This window comes from Hylobates moloch, unplaced genomic scaffold (assembly GCF_009828535.3).
Source record: "Hylobates moloch isolate HMO894 unplaced genomic scaffold, HMol_V3 SCAFFOLD_11, whole genome shotgun sequence".
In the NCBI taxonomy this organism is placed as follows: domain Eukaryota; kingdom Metazoa; phylum Chordata; class Mammalia; order Primates; family Hylobatidae; genus Hylobates; species Hylobates moloch.
This window is the reverse complement of record NW_026652286.1, coordinates 47,127,155-47,134,014: the sequence shown is the minus strand read 5'-3', so window position 1 is coordinate 47,134,014 and position 6,860 is coordinate 47,127,155.

The window sequence follows — 6,860 nt, the reverse complement described above, 5'->3', positions numbered from 1 at the left end:
CCATTTTATGTTTTGCTTTCTGTTTATTCTTTTTTTCAATTCTTTGTTTTCTTTATCCTGTCTTCTAGTGAGTTACCTGAACATTTTTTAAGCATTCCATTTTGATTTATCTATAATGTTTTTGAGTATTATCTCTGCATGTAGCGTTTTTAGTGGTTGCTCCAAGTATTACATTATATATATATATATAAAACTTATCACAATTTATTGCTGTTGACATTTTATCAGTTTGAGTGAAGTAGAGAAACTGTTGACTAAAGGAAAAAAATCAAGTCTTTAAAGTTAGTTTTATTCAGAAGTCTTACTGAGGACTGTAGAATGAGGACTACAGCCTGAGAGGAGTTGTTCAGAGAGATTCTGTTAGGCTGATCTGAAAGTGTTTTAGCTCAGAGTGTATATACAGAAAGTGGGGGTTTCAGTGCATGTAAAATCACATCAAAGTTTGGGGGCAAGAGTACATCTGGTTATAGATTACCAAACTACATCTGGTTATAGATTATAGATGCATAATCACTAACCCTGTCAGATGTTATCTTATGTGTAGGAAAAGGCAAGGACTAGGGTCATTGATATGATTTGGCTCTGTCCCCACTGAAATCTCATCTTGAATTGTAGTTCTCATATTCTCCATATGTTGTGGGAGGGACCCGGTGGGGGGTAATTGAATCATGGGGGCAGTTACCCCCATGCTGTTATTGTGATAGTGAGTGAGTGCTCATGAGATCTGATGGTTTAATAAGGGGCTTTTCCCACTTTGTTTAGCACTTCTCCTTCCTGCTGCCCTGTGAAGAATGTGCCTGTCTTCCCCTTTGCCTTCTGCCATGATTGTAAGTATCCTAAGGCCTTCCCAGCCACAGGGAACTGTGAGTCAATTAAACCTCTTTTCTTTTATAAATTACCCAGTCTTGGGTATTTCTTCATAGCAGCGTGAAAACAGACTACTGCAGTCATTTGTCTTTTAAGGAATGTAGTCACTCAGGCAAGAGACATGAGGGGCCATGTGCTCTACCCCGTCTTGTTTTCAAAGCATCTCTCTGGAGGGCTGCACTTGTCATAGAGTCAAGGGCTTTGTGAAATTATGCAGGCAAGCAGAAATGGGCAAACGTGGCTTCTTATGTTTGTTACTTTGTCTCACAAAATCTTACCTAAATTTCCTTTCCTTTACATTCCTTCTTTTATAATATAATTGTCCTAAATATTTCCTCTATATACACTTAAGACCGTATCAGCAGTGTTTATAATTTTTGCTTCTATTGTCAAACATAACTTGGAAAGCTCAAGAGGAGAAGAAAAATCTATCTACCAATATCTTTACTATTTTCATTTTTCTTTCTTCCTTCCTGATGTCCCAAGAGCCCTTCTTTTATCATTTCCTTTTTGCTTAGAGAATTTTCTTTAGCCATTCTTTTAGAATAGGTCTTCAGGCAACAAATTCTCTTAGTTTTCTCTCTTCTGAGAATATCTTAACTTCTTTTATATTACCAAAGAATGTTCTTGCTGGATAAAGGACTCTTGGTTATACAGTTCTTTTCTTTCAGCACTTCAAAAATGTTCCACTTCTTTCTGGCCCCCATAGTTTCTGATGATAAATCTACTGTCATTTAAATTGTTTTTTCCCTACAGGTAAGGTGTCATTTCCCTCTTGCGCTTTCAAGATTTCTTCTTTGTCTTTAGTTTTCTGAAGTTTGACTGTGATGTGTGTTAGGGTGGATTTCCTTGGGGTTCTTTATTTGGGGTTCACTTAGTTTCTTAAAGCTGTAGGTTTATGTTCTTTACCCAACTCAGGAAGTCTTTAGCCATGATTTATGTAGGTTTTTTTTCAGTTCTACCTATTTCTCCTATTCTTCTGTAACTTCAGTGGCACTAGATCTTTTGCTATCCTTCCACAGGTCTCCAAAGCTTTATTATTTCAGTCTGTTTATCATTGTTCAGACTGGTGATTTCTTTTATTCTATCTTTCTCTTTCTTGATTCTTCCTCTGTTTATTCTTCTGTTGAGCCCATCCATTGAGTTTTTTATTTTGTTTATTATAATTTTCAGTTCTAAAATTTCCATTTGGTTCTTTTTTACATCTTCTATTTTTTCATTGAAATTTTCTATTTTTTGGCTGGATATGGTGGCTTACGCCTATAATACCAGGACTTTGGGAGGCTGAGGTGGGCAGATCGCTTGAGGTCAGGAGTTCAAGGCCAGCCTGGCCAACATGGTGAAACCCCATCTCTACAAAAACAAAAATTAGCTGGGTGTGATGGCACATGCCTGTAGTCCCAGCTACTTGGGAGGCTGAGGCAGGAGAATCGCTTAGACTCGAAAGGCAGAGGTTGCCATGAGTCAAGATTGTACCACTGCACTCCAGTCTGGGTGACAGAGTGAGACTCTGCCTCAAAAAAATATTCTATTTTTTAATTTGTTTCCAGTGCCTTTGTTATTGCTCATTGAGGCATTTTTATAATGACTGCCTTAAAATCTTCATCAGATAATTCTCTGACACAATGGTGAAGGGACTGTAGGGGAGCTTGAAGTACCTAATATCAGCCTGAAACTGGTGGAAGTTTAGGCTCCCCATTTGGCTTTCGCTGGTGGAGGTGGAAGTCGAGCCACAGTTTTCTCTGTGGTATTTGGCAAGTATACAAAAGTTATTTCCTAAAAGTTTCCTGTCTCGCTAATTGCCCCTGTTCTGGCCTTTTGGGGTTAAACAGACTACCCTTTCATTGGCTTTTTTTTGTTTGTTTGAACCTGTTGACATTTCCAGGTTGCTAGCTTCTTCAGCTCTAAGTCTGAGATTTATGAAGCAAAAGGAAAATTCCTGGAACCTGGTACCATGCTGTTCTTTGTGTCCCAAGGTCCTAAGCCATTCTGCCTTCTTCTTTCCCCCTTTCATAGTCTTCTTTTGTTTGATTTATACATAATATTCAGGATTTTAAGTTGTACTTAGCAGGAGGAATAGAGAAAACTACATCTACTCCATCTTCATGAAAGCAGAAGTCTACATTGCTTAATTTTATCTTTTCTGTTTTTAAAGTTTTTTTGAAGTTCATCACTATGAACATCTCTTCTGGATCAATTACTGACAAATTTTTAAAAACTCTGGACACTTCCAAAAAGAAAAAGCAGATCATCTACAAAGAAATAAGATTCAGATTGATACCAGATTTCCTAATAGGAGCACTAGATACAAAAACACATAGAAGCAATAATTTTAAAGTACTGAAGAAAAGTAACTTTATAGTTTTATATCCAGCTAAATGTTCATTAATAATATAATGGCTAAATAGATTGTATATTTGCACCATTTTATAATGTATACTGTACATTATAAAACAAACTCAACAATATTATAAACATAATAGTGAAAAAAACAGACACAGAAGGATAAATACCGTATGTAGAAGTCACTGTTGGTAATCCATGTATCTGCTATGAATATTAGCTGCTAACAGCTCGTGGCTATGTTATTCTCTAGAGAGTTGCCTTCAACTAATTTTTCCTGCCAGGAAAAATGTGTTGCAGGTTACACCTTTTCCCCAGGGATAACCTATAGTGATGACTAACTGATGAGGGGATATAAAAAGTATCCCCCCACTCCAAGGTAGAACAATGCTATAGTACCTTTCGCACTCCAGAGCACCTGTGGAATGAGGTTCAATTTCAGTTGAAACTCATATTTGCCTAACTTCTCTTGCACTACCCCGCTTCCCTCACTCCCTTACAGGTCTCACCTGAGAATACTCCCTCAATAAATCACTTGCACAAGAATCCCTTTCTATGGCTCTGCTTCTGGGAAGCCCAGCCCAAGAAAGTTGGTGCCAGGAGTAGTTCTTGAAGACAGATTCTGAGGATGAGATTCTGTAAGGGATCGCTGACTATCTGAATGGCAATGAGGACCCTGTCACTGATGGTAAACAAGAGATTGCGGCCTATGCTACAGGAATGTGCTTGCTAAAACTTTTGCCTGCTGCAAGCTGGCTGGGACCTAGATAAAGCAGCTGCAACAGCTTGTGCATCATCTCTAGTGTTTTAGAGGTATGGCAGAAGTAAAAATTTTAAGAACTGTGGGATTGGAGGATGTTGCTAAAAGGACAATGATGTATTGAAGGGTAGAGAGAAAACAACAGACTCAGATCTATTAATCCCCAGTGCAAAGTGTGAGAGTCAGAGGCTCTCCTTGACAGTATCCTCTGCAGAGGGCAGATGAGCTGAAGACTAAGCAAAGGGCTTAATCACAGAAGTGTTAGAACTTTGGAGAAACCTCAATTCTCAGAGCATCCACAGCAAAAGAGGCATGAAACAACCAAGTGGAGAGGATGACTTGGCCAGGCACATGCATGGGTAACCAGCAAAGCAGGGGCACCAAAAATACTTCTTAAGATAATTTGACGTTTGATATTTCAAAGCACCTTTCAATTAGTCCATCACAGGAAATACCAGAATTTGGCTGGACTCTCTTACACTTATTTTACAGAGTAGGGTTCTTGTTTTATTTGAAATTATTTAATGGATCCTAAGTAATGCAATGTGGTGCATATGGCCAAAAAGACACTGTTTTCTAGCACATAAGACTTGCCCCAGAAGGTCCTCCCCATTTTACAGAAGGAAAACTCAGACTCAGAGAGGCTAACTTACCTAAGGTGACATAGCTAAAATGTATTATAACTGATATTCAAACCCAGGGCTTACTAATTCTGGACCCTATGCCCTTAATCTCTATGGAATACTATAGCGCACAGGCCTGGGAATGAATCCCTGGGTCTGAATTGCAGCCCTGATACGACACATCTGTGTTCGTATTGGCACATCATTTCACCTCTCTAGGCCTTAGTTTTCTCCTCTTGGCTGTCTATCTCCCCTGGCTCTTCTGAGGACCAGATGGAATAAGGTAGTTAAAAGCTGCCCCATTGGTTGTAAAGTTCTGGAACCCATGAGAGCTGTTAATGATGTTTTCTCATTATTGGCAAATTCCAGGGGCAAGTCTCCTCCCAACATCTGCTCCACAAGGGCCCAAAAAGTTAGTCCTGGGTGTCTGGAGGCACAGTGCCCAAAGGAGCACCATCTTGAGGGAGAGGTTCCAGCAGGCCTAGCTGAAGGGAGGGGCTAGAGGGTTTAATGGGACACAGCTCAGCACCTACCTGGCTCTTCCCTCTGGGGCCAGATTTGGAGACACAAAGGGGATGGGCTTGGCAGATAAGTGAACTGGGAGTAAAGTGCCCAGAGCTCAGCAAAGACTAGGATAGGAAGACAGGGTTAGAGAGGTGGGGGAATGTGGAGCATGGGCCAGGGATCCAGAAAGACAGATGGGATGTGCACATAGGCAGGTGCCCAGGATCCAGCTGCATGCCTGGGCTGTGAGGCCTTTGGCCAGATATCCTGGCAGGCCTGGGCAATGGATGCACTCACAGATGGGATTCAAATCTTCTTGGCCAAGGCCTTCCCACAGGGAGAAAAGGCTGATGACAGCAGGAACCACTGGAAACACTAGAAAACTTTGAGCTCTTCCATGTTCCGGGCTCTTTATAAGCATACCTAAGTGTTCTCTACATAAAGAAAACCCCATGAGGTCACAGATCAGGGGCAAAAGGCTCAGAGAGGGGAAAGTGACTTGCTCAATGTCACACAGTTGGAGTTAGGAGCAGGGGTTGACTCCCTAGTCTGCACGCGTAACCACTAAGGTGCACATGACATAATGAAGGTCAAGAACCTGGCTCTGCTGCAGTGCTCCCTCAGTGCAGGAGCCCTCACCCTCTCCCTTAGGGGTGTGGGTCATATGACATCTGTCTCTGAACCCCCACTCTGCAAAACGCAGAGGGACACTCAGAAAATAGCTCATTGATTTGGAAACCTCTCAGAGATGATTTCTTCAAACCCCTCACTGTATGGATGAGAAAATCAAGACTCAGAGACCCACAGTCACAGCAAGAGTGTCAGAGCTGGCCCAGGAGGCAGGACTGTGGGTTGCCAGGCTCCAGGAGCAGCCTCTGCTCTCACTCACCAACTGTGACCTTGAAGGAGGGCCTGGCCTTCTCTGACCTCAGTTTCCTCGTTAGTTGAAGGGGCATAAGCACTTCCTGGCAGAGCTGTCTGATGGGGAGAGATGACGTACAGAAAGTGCAGGATGGACATTCAGGTGGTTGGTTTTTCTGACCCCTCTTCCCCACCAGCACTGTAAAAACCCAACAGAAAAGATCTGCTCGGGCAAGTTCTGTGCCCTGGGAAAATGTATTTTGGCCCTAAGCACAGGGCTGTATTACTTAGGTGTAGTATATAATTCAAAATAAAACAAGAACCCTACCCTATAAAATAAGTGTTGAGACGGTCCCGCCAAATTCTGATATTTCCTGTGATGGACTAGTTGAATGACGTTTTGAAATATCAAATGTTACATTCTCTCAGGAAGTATTTTTGGTGGTCCTGCTTTGCTGGTGACTCAAGCCTGATATGACCCTTGTATAGTCCTGGCAGTGAAAAGCCTCGGACCACCTCTCCACTGGGGTGTCAGCAAAGAAGTGAACGGAGGAATGGGGAGGAGAAAGGGCAGCTGGACTGGATGGCCTCTTAGGGCCCCTCTGGCTATGACCTTCTTAGTTTCTGTCACTCAAACTCCCCAACTCAGCCTAACGTGGGGACAGTCAGCCCATGACTCACACTCTGACTGCAGCAATGTCCAGGGAAGTGCAGTTTGCATCGTTTTGGGTGCATTGAAAACCTGTCTATTGGATCTGTTGGGATGGGGCTCTAGTTAACTGAGCATTAACCCTTTAGAATGATGATACTCCATGTTCAACTCCTGTACTGCTCATGGGGGTGACCTCTGAGATTCTTTATCAGGGAGCTCTCACACAGGAGGGTCATCTGTCCCATGTTCA